This window comes from Periplaneta americana, chromosome 12, assembly GCF_040183065.1.
Source record: "Periplaneta americana isolate PAMFEO1 chromosome 12, P.americana_PAMFEO1_priV1, whole genome shotgun sequence".
NCBI lineage: Eukaryota > Metazoa > Arthropoda > Insecta > Blattodea > Blattidae > Periplaneta > Periplaneta americana.
Genome location: NC_091128.1, coordinates 168,766,572 through 168,784,461, shown reverse-complemented (window position 1 = coordinate 168,784,461; position 17,890 = coordinate 168,766,572). Strand labels below are relative to the sequence as shown.

The window sequence follows — 17,890 nt, the reverse complement described above, 5'->3', positions numbered from 1 at the left end:
TAGTTTTATATGAAACATTTCATAGCGTATTTTGGGAAAGCAGTTTATTTAGTTCCCAATATGCTGAGTATTTAAGAGAGCGGTGTAATATCAATTTCATTTATAATTTATTATTGCTGCATTTAAAAAAAACATCCATAAGTTGTGTTTACAGTAGCCTGTTGCACGAGTATGAACGTCAGAGCAGCCCAAAAATTCGCAAGTCTATAACTGAAAAAACGGTAGAGAAACAGGAATAGAATGAGCCCAAGAATTCGTAAGCTTATAACTGAAAAAGATTGGAAGAGAAATGAGAATAGAGGCAGCTCAAAAATTCGTAAGCTTTAATTGAAAAGATTGATAGAGAAACAAGAATAAATGCAGACCAAAAAATTCGTAAGCTTATGACTGAAAAGATTGATAGAGAAACAAGAGTAGAGGCATCGCAAAAATTTCGTAAGCTTATAATAGAAAAGATTGGAAGAGGAACGAGAATAGAGGCAGCTTAAAAATTCGTAAGCTTATAACTGAAAAGATTGGTAGAGAACAAGAATAGGAGCATCCCAAAACTTCGTATGCTTTAACTGAAAAGATTGGTAGAGAAACAAGAAGAAATGCAGCCCAAACAATTCGTAAGCTTATAATAGGAAAGATTGGAAGAGGAACGAGAATAAAGGCAGCTTAAAAATTCGTAAGCTTATAACTGAAAAGATTGGTAGAGAACAAGAATAGGAGCATCCCAAAACTTCGTATGCTTTAACTGAAAAGATTGGTAGAGAAACAAGAAGAAATGCAGCCCAAACAATTCGTAAGCTTATAATAGAAAAGATTGGAAGAGGAACGAGAATAGAGGCAGCTTAAAAATTCGTAAGCTTATAACTGAAAAGATTGGTAGAGAACAAGAATAGGAGCATCCCAAAACTTCGTATGCTTTAACTGAAAAGATTGGTAGAGAAACAAGAAGAAATGCAGCCCAAACAATTCGTAAGCTTATAATAGGAAAGACTGGAAGATGAACGAGAATAGAGGCAGCCTAAAAATTCGTAAGCTTTTAACTGAAAAGATTGGTAGAGAAACAAGAATAGAGGCAGCCCAAAAATTCGTAATCTTATAACTTAGAAGACTGGTAGAGAAAGAAGAATATAGACAGCCCAAAAATTCGTAAGCATATAGCTGAAACGACTGGTAGAGAAAGAGAAATAGAGGCAGCCCATAAGCTTCGTTAGCTTGTAACTGAAAAGATTGCTAGAGAAACAAGAATACAGGCAGTCCAAAAATTCGTAAGCTTATAATTGAAAAGACTGTAGAGGTACAAGAATAGAGGAAGCCCAAAAATTCGTAAGCATTTAACTAAAAAGATTGATGGAGTTAAAGAAACAACAATAGAGGCAGCCAAAAAATTCGTAAGCTTATAACTGAAAAGATTGGTAGAAAAACAAGAATAAATGCAGCCCAAAAACTTCGTTACCTTATAACTGAAAATACTGATAGAATTAACGAAACAACAATAGAGGCTTTTAACTAAAAAGATTGATAGAGTTAAAGGAACAACAATAGAGGCAGCCAAAAAATTCGTAAGCTTATAACTGAAAAGATTGATAAAGTTAACGAAACAACAATAGAGGTAACCCAAAAATTCGTAAGCTTTTAACTGAAAAGGTTGATAAAGTTAAAGAAACAAAATTAGAGGCAGCCAAAAAATTCGTAAGCTTATAACTGAAAAGATTGGAAGAGGAACGAGAATGGAGGCAGCTAAAAAATTTGTAAGATTATAACTGAAAAGATTGGTAGAAAAACAAGAATGCAGCCCGAAAACGTCGTTAGCTTATAACTGAAATTACTGATCGAATTAACGAAACAACTATAGAGGCAGCCAAAAAATTCGTAAGCTTATAACTGAAAAGATTGATAAAGTTAACGAAACAACAATAGAGGTAACCCAAAAATTCGTAAGCTTTTAACTGAAAAGGTTGATAAAGTTAAAGAAACAAAATTAGAGGCAGCCAAAAAATTCGTAAGCTTATAACTGAAAAGATTGGAAGAGGAACGAGAATGGAGGCAGCCAAAAAATTTGTAAGATTATAACTGAAAAGATTGGTAGAAAAACAAGAATGCAGCCCGAAAACGTCGTTAGCTTATAACTGAAATTACTGATCGAATTAACGAAACAACAATAGAGGCAGCCCAAAAAATCCGTAAGCTTTTAACTAAAAAAGATTGATAGAGTTAAGAAACAACAATAGAGGCAGCCAAAAAATGCATAAGCTTATAACTGAAAAGATTGATAGAGTTAAAGAAACAACAATAGAGGCAGCCCAAAAAATTCGTAAGCTTATAACTGAAAAGATTGGTAGAAAAACAAGAATAAATGCAGTCCAAAAACTTCGTTAGCTTATAACTGAAAATACTGTTAGAATTAACGAAACAACAATAGAGGCAGCCCAAAAAATCCGTAAGCTTTTAACTAAAAAAGATTGATAGAGTTAAGAAACAACAATAGAGGCAGCCAAAAAATGCATAAGCTTATAACTGAAAAGATTGATAGAGTTAAAGAAACAACAATAGAGGCAGCCAAAAAATTCATAAGCTTATAACTGAAAAGATTGATAGAGTTAAAGAAACAACAATAGAGGCAGCCAAAAAATTCGTAAGCTTATAACTGAAAAGATTGGTAGAAAAACAAGAATAAATGCAGTCCAAAAATTTCGTTAGCTTATAACTGAAAATACTGTTAGAATTAACGAAACAACAATAGAGGCAGCCCAAAAAATCCGTAAGCTTTTAACTAAAAAAGATTGATAGAGTTAAGAAACAACAATAGAGGCAGCCAAAAAATGCATAAGCTTATAACTGAAAAGATTGATAGAGTTAAAGAAACAACAATAGAGGCAGCCAAAAAATGCATAAGCTTATAACTGAAAAGATTGATAGAGTTAAAGAAACAACAATAGAGGCAGCCAAAAAATTCATAAGCTTATAACTGAAAAGATTGATAGAGTTAAAGAAACAACAATAGAGGCAGCCAAAAAATTCATAAGCTTATAACTGAAAAGATTGGTAGAGTTAAAGAAACAACAATAGAGGCAGCCAAAAAATTCGTAAGCTTATAACTGAAAAGATTGGTAGAAAAACAAGAATAAATGCAGCCCAAAAATTTCGTTAGCTTATAACTGAAAATACTGTTAGAATTAACGAAACAACAATAGAGGCAGCGAAAAAATTCGTAAGCTTTTAACTAAAAAATATTGATAGAGTTAAGAAACAACAATAGAGGCAGCCAAAAAATTCATAAGCTTATAACTGAAAAGATTGATAGAGTCAAAGAAACAACAATAGAGGTAGCCAAAAAATGCATAAGCTTATAACTGAAAAGATTGATAAAGTTAAAGAAACAACAATAGAGGCAGCCAAAAAATTCATAAGCTTATAACTTAAAATATTGGGAGAGAAACGAGAATAGAGGCAGCGCGGAAATTCGTAAGCTTATAACTGGAAAGATTGATAGAGAAACAAGAATAAAGACTACCCAATTCGCTACTTCTAGCTCGAACTAGAAATCTTGCGCCTCACGCGGACTGCGTTTCTAGAAGCACAGCAGTCACCTTGCGGGCTATCTTGTTTAGATCCTTGGACTATACAGTACACAGCTACGGCGGCATTAGTAGATAATTTTGCCGGTGGAAGAGGTGGGGAAGCAGGCGGGGGGGGGGCGGCCATTAGTTGACTGTACTGTAGCTTAGTTGAGCTAGTTAGCTGTTCCTTGCTCCTCTACCTTAGGGCCTCATCACGGGACTGCTTGAGGCTAACTCCACTGACCGTTTTGCATCATAATCCATCCGCAAAGGGAGCATGAATATTAAAACTGTTAGCGGCGACCAGCAGATCTGTACAGCCGGGCACAAAGTTTATCTTAACGTCTCCAGGGCAGAAGCACTTAGTGTATGGGATGGACATCAAAGAAGAGGCTAGCCCTCAAAGTGGAGGAGAGTTGTGTGTGTGAGTACTGCACGGCGATCATTATTATATTAAGTTTCTTGATTGAGTCAGTGTGATTTAATTGAATTTTACACAATTTCAAACATTCTGCTACATCGTCTTCATCTCTTACTTTTTCATTACTTTCTTCTTCTTCTTCTTCTTCTTCTTTTTCTAAATTTAATATATATCAGGTCCTATTAAACTGTTAAAAACTGAAACGTTGGAACGAACAACGGTTAAAATTTTTCAAAATCGAGTTTTTAATGGAATAATGCTCTGTATACTGGATGTTCATTTCAAAGTGTGTCATGACGTCACTGTTGTTGGGTCACCGATTTGAAGCGAGTTTCAGCTGATATGTTAGAGAAGTTGCGTATTATTTAAGGCGTTCTTCAATCTGAACTTGAGAACGTGTACGGTATAACTTGAACGTCGTAGCAACAGATGGCGGTCTGTACGGTCTGTGAGCTACCATAACCTCTTTCGAACTGTGTTTTGCGCCGGCAAGTCGTACGCAGGGTATTTGTTATCATCGGTTGCGTACGGTAACATTCCACAACACAAATCAAATGCTCCTTGTCCATGTTGACCGTCGAAGTTAATGTCAACAAATACGTAAGTAATCGTCTTAACCCTCTCCCCATATCCCGACAGTACGTATTTCCAAACAGTTCACATTCCTGCCACTACCGGCGTTATCGTACGCATCGGTACGTACTCTTCAGAATGAACGCCGTACTTGCTAGCCATCTTCTCTGCCTCCTAGGTAATACACCTTTGCGGAAGTGTAGGAAGATTGAATTCTCTAGGCTCATCAACTAGCCACATGACGGCATACAGCGAGCCAAGACACATTTTGAACTGAACACCCAGTAGTCTTACCACATGAGACAGGGAGATCAAAAACCCACGAATTACAATTTTTGACAAAATTGAATTAAGGGCTGGATGATGCTTTTTAGTTTGTCCCGCATGCGTGGAAGGCAAGAATACACTAATATCGACATTCATCTGCATTCTGGGGGCTGTTTTAAAACTCGTGGAAGTCAGAACTCCTCTTACTCCATGGTATAACAGAGTTTTTGCTTTCCAAGCTTAATTTCCCGGTAGGTGGCAACACTATCGCTCAACTAGCTGAGTAAAGTGATACGATACGGTATTCAGAATGTCACGAAAATCTATGAAATCCATGTGAGTAAGACTATTAAAGGCACAATATCGAGCCGATTAACTTCCAGAAACCCAATACAGATGCGTCATTCCCCAGTCAACTAAAGTACAATTCAGCATTGCCATTGAAAGAAGAAAGCAAAAGGACTTGCAAACTTTAATGCAGTTTATTTCTGAGGAAAGTAGGATGAATTACCAAACTCTCTTTGCGGACAGTAATAATCTAGAATCTAGATACACAATAAGAACATTAGAATGAGAGAAAAAAAACATGAATGGGACTGTGTTAACATTTTAATATTGTTTGTGCGTTATGATAATTTGTGATTTTCTGTCTCATATATTTGAAATTTAAAAAAAAAATGTAGCAATGTTAATATTAATAATATACTTCCATTTTCTTGTATATTCTAATTTTTCATAAGGGAATTATGATATACTTATCTTTTTTTCTTCACATGGCTCATATTTATTCACTTTTCTTAATTCGTACACTGTGGAAGTCAGAAAACCACTAACTCCAGCAGTGTTTATTTCAAATTGTAGCGTAAGGTAATGTAAAAATTTAGCTTTTGAAGTATTTAATTAATAAAGAATGTAATTTTACACAATATTAATAGATAAATGTATGATATTTAAAGTTAGTAAGAGAAATAATAAGTTTTTGCTCTCTCCTGTAAAATTTGGTTTATTGGAGTTAGGGAGATTTTGATTTCCCGGTCTCATTATTGTTTTTCAATATCTGTATCAGAGGCGCTTCTACACGAGATACAACCATGAATTTCTTGGTTGAAACATCGGTCTATGTCACTAGTCACTTCTAGCGTATCCAGTTGTTTACATCGTATCGGCAGTTACTGCACGGGAGTTCGTTCTCTTTACGAACACTGGGTACTTGAACTCTGCGTATCAGGTTTCGCACGATCTATTAGTAAAATGGATGACTGCAAGATTGTAACGATTTCTGCGGTAGATATTGACCGGCTAAATACATCTAAAACAAAAAAGATCCAGACAAATTAATATTAATAAGTGGAAAGATGTGTTACGAAATTCGCTGTGAGATAGTGGTCTTGAGTATACAACAAGGAAGACGAAGTCGAAGTTAGTACGAAAGCTCCCCCAAGTAATGTAAGTTCCTGTCTTATTTTTGCAGTATTTTATTAGTTGTATTTTAATTTACACTTTACCTAGTGTTAGTTTGTCTATGTTGTGTTTTGCCACTATAGTTATCTTAAAATAATATCAAGGTATTTCGTTTCAGGAACAGATTTGTGGAAATTCTTGTAAGATGTGAACACAGCTTGATCTTGATGTCAGAAAGGAGCTGTTTAAAATGTATTACTCTCTTACAGTCAGCATTAAAAACTGATTGTTTTTGTCTTCATTATTGTTTTTTTCTATCATTATTAATAAAATTTATACTTATCAGATAAACCACCTGTTGGGATGGATACTGAATATTCGGGACAGGGGTTCAAATTCAAACCCACAACAATTTCTCAACTGTAATATTTAATTTTCTCTATTCATTTGTTATTTTTACAACTTTGGTTAATTTAATGGTGTCCCTATATCTCAATACTGCAGTTATTTTCTAATAATAGTGCTATTATTGGATCAATATTGTATGTTTATCTATACTAATAATAAATGTGTAACCGAAATTTTTCTGGTAATTTTCGATTTTCCAAAAATAATTGGTCCTAACATATATAATTAACTACCCTGAAACCGAAAATCGCTTTTTTTTTAATTTTTGTTTGTATGTCTGTCTGTATGTTTGTTACCTTTTCACGCGATAATGGATGAACGGATTTCGATGAAAATTGGAATATAAATTATGTTCGTTGTAACTTAGATTTTAGGCTATATGGCATTCAAAATACATTATTTAAAAGGGGGGTTATAAGGGGGCCTTAATTAAATAAATCGAAATATCGCTCATTATTGATTTTTGTGAAAAATGTTACATAACAAAAGTTTCTTTAAAAATAATATGCGATAAGTTTTATTCCTTGAAAAATTTAGATAGGACTGATATTTAATGAGATAAATGAGTTTTAAAATTAAAATAACTGCCATCTAAGGCCGTATAATGAAATAAAAAACAAATGACTTCGTCTATAAGGGGCCTTGGACAGCAACAATCGAAAGCTATGAAAGATAGCCTGCATAGAATGATTCTGTGTTTGTATGAAGTAGGCCTAATATCGGAAGCTAAATTAACCGATTTGTATAATTAATTATTATTTCACCATTGGAAAGTGTAGTTTCTCTAGATGGACATAATGCTATAATGTTATTACAGTAACTTCTGATATAATATAATGTAATATAATATAATATATGTAATGTCATATTATATAATATAATTTAAGTTATTTGAAGGGTTCATAACCATAGTGGGCCAAACGCCATTTACTGAATACGTAGAAAACAAGGATTAAAATTAAGTTATTACCATAATTCAGTGGAAACCTATAACAAGTAAAATAAAATATACACATTAAATCTAAATGATGTCAATGTTCATTAAACTATGGTTGCATGTAATAAAAATTAGAAACATGTTAAAGGAATTGTCATTGCACCAATGAGTGTTCTCTGGACCAAAATGATCGCATTTTAATTATTTGGATGCAATTTAAATTAAATAACATATTAAACGATTTATCCTTCTATCAAACACGAATGTTCCTTGGATCAAATGTCCTATTTTAATTATGTAATTACTTTATATTTATTTCTAACGGGTGCAGCGGAGCGCACGGGTACGGCTAGTTCATAATATAACATTGAGTGTAACTTTAATAAATTACATGGTGTTAATTCATATTAATATATAGCATTTAAGAATAAATGTCATAATAATTTTGTTCATAATTTAATTTTTTTATTGATTTCTTGTAATTTATTTCATAATATTCTGATTGTATAAAATTATTTATTGTCTGTATTCCTCAGTAGCATTTCTGTGGAGTTAAAAATGTTACAAACTTCTATGATGTGTAATACGACTTTCAATAACATACAATCGTATACTTCGCTTAGTATATAAAACATATTGATGGAATAACGCTCTGTGTTGCCCGTCCGATAGTAAATTTACGAGCGGAATTACGATGTAACATTTTTGTTCTTCCTGCACAGTTAGCAGATTGTAACATAGACCGTTAATCGGCCCAATGCTTCGTCTGTTAAATTTAATTCAGAATTGAGTTACTTGACCATTCAAATACAGTTTTCAGTCTATGAATAATATACAGTAAGACCTGGATTGTACGTAGCTAAATAGGGATGATTTGAATTGAGCACAACTCAGAACTACGTACATTATAAATAAGCTTTGAATACAAGATGATTTTCGAATGACTAGAAATCACTTTAACAGAATACAGACAGCTGAGAGCACTTATGGTTACTTTTAACTTGTCCAAATGTGTTTTAGTCGGTAGAAAGTGACTAGAATTTTGATGTTTCATATAAAGTAGTACAGAGAATAAGCGCGGGATAAATTAAATGGGCCTGTATGAGACGTACACAAAACTGGATTACATGAGAAATTGTGTCATTATGAAGGAACTACAAATTGAACCAATCATACATTACCTACAAAATAATAGGTAAAATTGGGAATCACATTTTAGTTATAAGAATTTATTTCGCGGTTTCTATAGCACTCAACTCTGAAGATTTTTTGACGAAAAAAGTGGAAAAATTGTCTAATTTTCAGAGGGAAGGTAGTTTTGAATGTGAAGAATTCATACAGGACGTCAGTTGACTTGAAAACATACCAAAAATACCTGAAATTGGAAATAAATGATCGGTGTACGTAACTTAAAAGTAATTATTTAATACATGAAATAGAGAGATAGTACACTTCAAAATGAACGGCATTTTACTTGACTTATTGTATGCAAGACACACAAAAAGTCTAAACTAACCTAATCTAACGTAACCTTCACAGATTCGTACATCCTAGGTATACTAAACACCTATGGCCGGTTTCACCAAGCTTCTTTAAATCAGCACAAACGACTTGTCAACAAATGGATCGTTTAATTTTAACGGGATCTTTAAAAGTTGACTGTTTCGCCAAGCCTCGTATCTTTAAAATTAACAGGCGTTTACTAACGAGGGGATTTTGTACTTGTATCTTGCATGTTTTGTTTTTCATACGACCATGGCTTCGAAATCGCGAATTTCATTGGTTACATATGATCATGGCTGACTTTGTTTGGCATGAGGAAACAATCATAGGCAAACGGGTAAGCGGCAGTAATTTTAAGAACATCTTCCTAAATACAGTATGTTGTCATACCGCAATTAAAAAAAAAAAGACAGCTGCTTCCAAATGTAAATAATAGGAATGTAGAGCAGTTACATTGTAACTTCTAAAGGAAATCTAAGAAAATTTAGCGGACTATAAGATCGACAGCTTCAAAACTGATGCCACACAAAGCATTCTAAGCAGTTATATTAGGCCTAAATTTAGGACGGGAAATCGCCTCTTCCATAAATTGCATACTACTTTTCCACTGTATTTCATGCAGATTTATTAGTACCCTGTAACAATTTTGCCATGCTTGTGTGGCAGGATTCAGGACAGGTGTCATTAATTTGGATTTTAAGGGGTATCCATTGTCTCCTAAAAGAAAATCTCTTTGCACTCTTTCTATTTAAAAAGCACCCTCCTTTGGAATGTTGTGCTATCCGTGTAGACCGTAACATTATCTTAAACCGAGAAGAATCTGTTGGAGAGGCGTTAAGTGGGTGATTCCTATCTGTCGTATTCTAACCTATTACAATTTCAATAAACTAGCGCTGAGGTAGTTCTGCTGGTTTCAGAAGTGAAAATCGTTGAATTTATAAGGGATTTTTTTGTGTTAATGCAGTTGATCGTATATGGAAGGCATAACAAAAACCTAAACTAATCAAACGTAACCTGTCACAGATTCGTATGTGCAAGGTGTATAAGCAGAGTACGAAGGAAACTACCTCAGCGCTAGTTTAGCCACAATTTTTCTATACGGAGCGTTACATAGGCCTATGAAATTGTTTGAATATTGAAGGAAAAATAGGATCTTCTATTGCAGAATCTTTTGGCTATATTTCTGCCAGGATATACGATTGGAACATGTACACAATCTATGATGTCTATGACAACATAAAATTTAGCTATAAGCTTATTAGGCCTTTATTAGGGCTAGAAATAATGACTATTGTAATGTTGATAGTACGTCTGATACTTTATTCACATATCTAGACAATACAGCTTTTGATACCCCGTTCATATAATCAATTACCATTTCAAAACTTCCCTCAACGTTATCTTAAATCGAGAAGAATCTGTTGAAGAGGCGTTAAGTGGGTGATTTCTATCTGTCGTATTCTAACCTATACAGTATACCGGTATTCAGTTTCTTCTGGAATCATTCTTACTACTTATTTCCTTAATATGTAGCTTTCGTGGAGTTCTTTATCACTTAAATCTTCAAAATGATTATTCCGAGTGTTATTACAACATATAAGTTCGTCGTTATGTTGAAGTTCTAAATAAAGAACTTCATCAACGAATAATTACGTCCGCCATGTTGTTGACTTCTTAACGCACCGTTACTGTTTTAACGCGACGAATGGGTCCTAATAAATTAACGATGAATTTAAAGATGCGTTAGCAATAATGATACTTGGTGAAACACAAAAACTGACTAACGTGTCATTAAATTATTTAACGAGACGTTATAATGATAACGAAGTTTGGTGAAACCGACCACTAATCTAACCTAATCTTCCATAGATTCATATAATATGCAAGGCATACGGAAAGACTAACCTAACCTAACCTAACTGAGTTGTCACAGATTCTCGCACCGTAGAACTTAGAATAATGGAAATTGAATTTTTGTGTTGTGCTATAGAAAAGCCTTTATTTCCGTCAATAACTTATCTTTAATACAATTTTATATTGTCTTTGGACAACGTTTTCGAGCTTGTCATCAGGTTCTGATAGCATACTTGAACACTACATTGATTCTACATGGAATATAGATCATATCTCGAAATCTTTACATTCATTCATTGTAATGTATAGCTTATAGAGACTCTTAAAGCATGTACCCATAATTTGTTTTATTTTAAGTTTGTGCTGACATTTATGTTTTTTTTTTCATTTGTTAATTCAAATATCAAATCTAAAGTATCTTAATTCGTTTAAAAATCAGGTGGGGAGGGGGGCAAATACGAAGCAGCATGTAACCATGGCGACTAAAAATTATTATGTGATGCCTGAACCGTTTATTGAGTTCCAAATTTCTTTTAGTCTCCGTATACTAGGGATGAACAAAACTAACTGCCGCTCTCGCTCGTTGTGTTCGTTGCATTTGTCTTTCGAGTCTCGTCTCGTCATTCTCGAAATAGCATTTGGTTGGCGTGGAAAGATTTCGTAACTTTGAATAACATACATAATTGAAATAAATAACATTATAAATGTTTAAATGAGACAAAAAGACAAAACAGAACAGTATCTTAGTTATCAAAATGTTCTGGTTCTATTATATGATAGGCCTATTACCTGTAGTTCTATAAATAGAGAAAAGAAAACAATTCTCAAATAAATTTGCATTTCTAAGAAATATAAAACATAACGTTAATATCTTTTTACTTGAGATTGCACATTTGATCTCAAACATATGAAAAGAAAATTCGTAGCCTTTTAATAAGGGCCTAGTAATTAAATAAAGATTTGGGAATGGATTATTATACACTGAGAGGTAGAGATGATGTTTTAAATAGGCTACTTGATTGTTCATACATATATAACAGTTGCCAAAGTAGATTAAAGTTCAGTCAGGTATAAACAACTGTGACGATTCAAGGCTGCTTGACGTTCGGGACTTCGGGAGTGATCAATCCCGGCGTCTCGAAACAGTCTTTACGTCAGGGAAGCGACGTATACAACATTGTCGTGCGGGTTTTCGGCTTTGCGGGCGCTGTTATTCTTGCTTTCTCGATCTTTGTTCATCTCTAATGGACACGTACGAATATTTTAATTGAATTTGGCGACAACTGCCTGCTCGTGCAGCCTCTTGAACATCAGAAATGTAGTTTTGAGAAGAGAACGAACTTGTGAAAAGAGACAGGCCTACAACAGTGTTCCGCAACCTTTTTTTACTCACGGCACACCCTAGACAGGCCTAGACTCAACACGGCACACCAAAATGTTAAGTCCCCTCAAAAATATTGCACCGCGTCGGAATTGTTGACAGTGCAAGCCTAATTTCTTCATCGATGGATTTGAGTCTCTCCCTCCTTAATGTTTTAATTTCAGTTAACGTCGAGAAGCCCAGTTCACACATATATGTAGTTGAAAATGACAATAATACACTCAGAGACAAAAAAAAAACCGGACACTTCTATACTTGCTTGTATTTTGTTGCCAATTATTTCAAAATGAAACAAAACCCATTTAAACAAAATAATGTTTCATTTAGCACCTTATACCACAACATTTGAAAAGAAAAAAATCTCTGATGAGAAAATTTACAAAAAATTACAAAGGGCGTATAACTTTGGCATCGAATAATTTCAAGGGAAAAATTGTTCCGGGGCCGGGTATCGATCCCGGAACAATTTTTCCCTTGAAATTATTCAAATCTGCTTTACAGGGAGCTTTACCTGAAAGATTACATTTGCATAACTATGGCATCGTTTGGTGTAACTGTTTTTTCATTTTATGGTGCCTTAAACATTAAAAAATTATTTTTAGTGACGGGTATTACCCCCTCTGACTTGAATAACTGCATCCATACGTCTTGGCATGCTCTCAATTTGGTTAGCAATGTCTTCTTGAGGAATAAGTTCCCATTCTTCGCCAAGTGCTCGCCTCAACTCTTGTAACGATTCTGGTCTCGGTCGTCTATTCTTAACACGCCGTCCCAGCATGACCCACATGTGTTCAATTGGGTTCATGTCTGGACTCCTTGCTGGCCATGGAAGAATATGGATTCCCACTTCTTGGAGATAATCTCCGACCGCATGGGCAATATGCGGCCGTGCATTATCATGCATTAAAACAAAATTATCGCCTACAAATTGGCCAAATGGCACAACATGATCAGCCAAACATTCATTTATATACCTATCAGCTGTTAGTCTTCCATTTTCAACAAAAACCAACTCTGTACATGTATCCGTACACACTCCTGCCCAAACCATCACTCCATCACCTCCATACGGCACATTTTCGGAAATGCAACACTGTGAAAATCGTTCTCCCTTCCTTCTCCAAACTCTTTCACGTCCATCAGGTGAGCACAGATTGAAACGGGACTCATCGGTAAACAGAACACAGCTCCACTGTCCATTTCTCCAATCTCTGTGATCATTTGCAAAACGCAGTCGTTCAACTCGATGCATCCTGAGAAGTCTGGGACCAGTTGCAGGTTTACTTGATATCAGTCCACTTGCTTTCAACCTCCTTCTAACTGTTTTGGCCGAAATTGGGCGTCCATGCATGTTAACAAATTGCTGGGCTACACTAGTAGCCGGCAGGTTGCGCTCCCTAAGAACTCTCAACACCATATACCTGTCTTCATTTGGATTTGTAGCTCTTGGACGACCCGAACCTGGTCTTTTGGTATATTCTAGGGTCTCTCTATACCGTTTTATGGCATCATGGGTTGTGCTTCTAGCCATATTCATAACATTTGCAATGTAACGTACACTGCGTCCATCATCGTAAAGGGCTACAGCTCGAGCCACATCTTCAGGTCGCATCTTGTTTTAAGACAAATGTTACAACCCCACTTAAACTCAGAAAATGTAAAAATTAAGAAATAACGAATGATAACGATAATGAAGCACAAAATGGTTGAGACAAAATTGTTATAGGTGAGACTCCGAAAGCAAAATTGGAATATTTGGTTGTAATGGCTTGTTTATAAAACAAAAAACAATCAACAATGTATACACGTCTCCATAATAACAGATGGCTACCATAATATTGTATGAGAAGATAATGTTTTGCAAAATACCAGGAAATATTAAAGTGTCCGGTTTTTTTTGTCCCTGAGTGTATATTAACTTTTACAACTTCGTACATCACAATTTTCAGAGGAGCTGGCAAAGACTCAGCAACAATGGCTTAGCGGTGAATGAGATAATGGTCGCTCCATATGTTAGGATATACTTCACGTACTTTAGCCACGAATCCTGTCATAGAAGCGGCTCCATCTGTAAAAAGCTAACGCAATCCTCCGTTGTTAATTAATTACGGACCACATATTCATTAGTTGTGCGAAATATTTCTTCACCGGTTGCTCGCTTGGGCATTTCTTTGCACAAAGAAATGCAATTACATCCCCATGAATGTATCGAATGTAGGAAAGAAGTCATGCATGACCGCTAATATCGGTGGACTCGTCGATCTGAAGTGAGAACTTCCTGGAGTTGCCCAGAATAAAACGTCACAACACCATACGTTCTATGATCGCAGATGCACTTCGATCCAAGAATCTAGACGTTCACGAGGAAGTTCATTGTATTGCTGATGGTGGAAGCAATCGTAGGATCGATATCATAGCTATAAATAGGAATAAACAGACAGCCGAAATAATTGATCCTACCATCAGGTTTGAAATCTAAGCCACTCAACCATCTGAAGTGAACGAAGAGAAAAAGAAAATCTACGAGCCCACGATTCAGTACCTATCGGCGAAATACAACATAGAAAAAATCACAGTTACCGGTCTCTTCTTCGGAGCGAGAGGGACCATCCCGAAAGCCTTTGTAAAGTGGAGGGAAAAATACAGGCTGACGAGAGATCTTCAAGATGCCATCGTCACCACCATTATAAAATTTTCTCTAGCGATATTTCGTCAGTATCTTTATTGGTGTACATTCAATTTAAATTACACTTGGTTCTAGTTTTTTTCTTATGTCTTATTCACTTTTGTTTATATAATTTTTCATTTTAAATTTTATTGTGAGCTATTCTATGTCGCAGGGCAAACCCAAAATATTGGGTCAGACTATTAAATTAAATTCTCCTTCATAATGGACATGTCACTAACTCGGCGGCTAATTGTGTCAGTAGAGAGAGAAATTTAATTTTAGTTTAATTTTAATTAAGTTTATTATTTTCTTACAATAATAGGTAGACTTCGTGCAATTGCCACGAGAATCGTAAAGTTTACTACGCACGCGGTATAGACTGTATGAGAAGGGGACGTGCAACGGATAGAGTATGCCTCTGATGTAAATACTGAGCAGTATACTGCGGTTACAATAAAACCTGTATCCTGCATTCGAGAAATATAATGAATGATCATTGAATTAGGAAATGTCTAAACATGTAAATACACAATTATTTCATAGTGAGATATATTAACTCTTAAAATTTAATGTAATATACTCACATCATCCTTAAATATGTGCATTGCAGATAAGAGTTACGTACATTTTGAGCGACTGCAAAGTAATCTCCTCCGATGGTCACTTAAACAGTTTTTATATTGGGAAAATGTACTTTTAACATCACACGATGTAATAGGTGCATAATTGAAGAACGGAAAGTCACTACTTTTTAGTACACCAACTTCAGACGTCTTGTCGTGACCATATCATTTATAATACGAAGCTGTGAATAGGCAGACTTTTTAGCAATAATGTTTCTCAACTTACATTCCACTTTTTCTGAAATTAGTGAGTTGTTATTTTGGATAACGGTTTGTGATACTTTACCCACTATATTAAGGGCTTCTGAGAGTTGTAGTTTAGACGATTTTAACAGGGTGATGCTTTTGGACACGATTTTAAAATTAGAATCAATGAACAGGATATCTTCCAATAGCTGTTCAGAAGGCAATGATTTTACAGCTGCAACAGCGGAACTGTCTGCGCTATCCAATGCATCAATTACCTCCATTATTTTGCCTTAATGTTCTGCATAATAATTAACAGCATCCAAACACGTTTTCCAACGGGTCAAGACTGGCTGTGGGGGTAAGGGTATTCCAGGAGAAAATATTATTTGGAACAGCAACACTCTCATTGTGGCATGTTTGATTGAATTTTTGTCTGCACTGAACAAATGTTAAGCTTTGACTGTTTCAACCACAGTAATGCAAAAACAAGTGCTTACATAGGTATACATTAGCTGTAGCTGCTCTATCTATTTCGACCGGTCACAACTCTTTAACATGGACTGCTTATACTACGAGACCGGAAGGTCGCTCACCTCTTCTATACTACCGTACATCGGCAACCTGATTGCATGCTGCGTGTGGCAATTCAACGAAGTCTACTATTAGGTAAAAGTTCGCGTCACGCCTTTCACCTTGTGGAGGCACACCGGTTGCGGAACACTGGCCTACTATACTGACATATGGAGCAGACCTGTATACAAATCGCTCCTGAAGCTCAAAGAAGACGTAGAGACACAAGTTCCCAAGGAATATTTTCGTACAAAAACCGAAACATATTTTGGCCATATTTTTGTAAAAATGTAGTCCTTGTATCCCTCTAGCAATTTCCATGGATGAAAAATCAGACTGGTATTTTCTGCAAAACATGTAAGAACATTTTTGAGAAATGTCAATTAAAGTTCTCTCGGACACTTGTGCAGAATTCTGCCCCCCCCCCAATATTCCACAGAATTTATGGCTTATTTTAACTTGTGTGGCTTAATAAAGATCCGTATATCCCCATGTCCCCTACGGTGCCCTCCTTCTCGCTGGACTTGGCGACCAGCTTGTTTCATCCCTGTCATCTGGGTTGGACAGATGGATGCAAATCACGTGACCGCAGTAGTGTTTATATGTGGTGCGACCAGTGGATTTTGAGGTTGCATGTGGGTGGTGGTTGTTGAGGGACATTTCACAAGCCTAAACCGGTTCGGACAGAGGCTAAAATTGATTGTGTTAGTGTGTCGCACATAACTTCATTTTTACTGTCGACGTTTATACTTTTCTACTTTTTTGTTCCTGGTCTATGTTTACCTGCAGGAAGGTACCAACCGAACATCGTATCTCGTTTCTTTCATGCCTCTTTGCTTCAAATATGCAGTTATTGACCTATATACTGTATTTCGTAGTAATTTACTTCATCACACATTGTTTAACATTTATTTATTTATTTATTTATTTATTTATTTATTTATTTATTTACTAGTCGTACCCGTACGCTCCGCTGCACCCGTTAGAAATAAATATAAAGTAATTACATAATTAAAATAGGACATTTGATCCAGGGAACATTCGTGTTTGATAGAAGGATAGATCGTTTATTGTGTTACTTAATTTAAATTGTATTAAAGAAATTAAAATGCGATAATTTTGATCCAGAAACCACTCATTTGGTCATAAAAATTATTTTAGGAAATACAGGAAACGAATGTACAGAATAGCCTATCAAGTTTTCTCTGCATATTTGAAGCTATTTTAATCTTACCTGTCCTCCCTCGATTCACTCAGAAGATACTGTAATAACATTATAGCATTATGTCCATCTAGAGAAACTACACTTTCCAATGGTGAATTAATAATTAATTGTACAAATCGGTTAATTTAGCTTCCGATATTACTTCATACAAACACAGAAACATTCACTGTAGGCTATGTTTAATAGCTTTCGATTGTTGCTGTCCAAGGCCCCTTATAGACGAAGTCATTTGTTTTTTATTTCATTACGCCGCCTTAGATGGCGTTGTTATTGTCATTTTGAAACTCATCTATCTCATTAAATATCAGTCCTATCAAAA

General features: G+C 35.2%; 1 protein-coding gene across 3 annotated transcripts in view; it reads left to right on the top strand.

Moving 5' to 3' along the window:
* Positions 1–17,890, top strand: part of LOC138711163 (uncharacterized) — a 1,508,851-nt gene that overhangs the window by 903,613 nt on the left and 587,348 nt on the right. The window contains exon 1 of one of the 3 annotated variants that reach the window (XM_069842517.1): positions 3,753–3,975. The exons of the other annotated variants lie outside the window; for them this stretch is intronic. The gene's annotated coding sequence lies outside the window, so the exon portion shown is untranslated. Of the gene's footprint in view, positions 1–3,752; positions 3,976–17,890 lie in introns of those variants that run through there. 3 annotated transcript variants of the gene reach the window in all.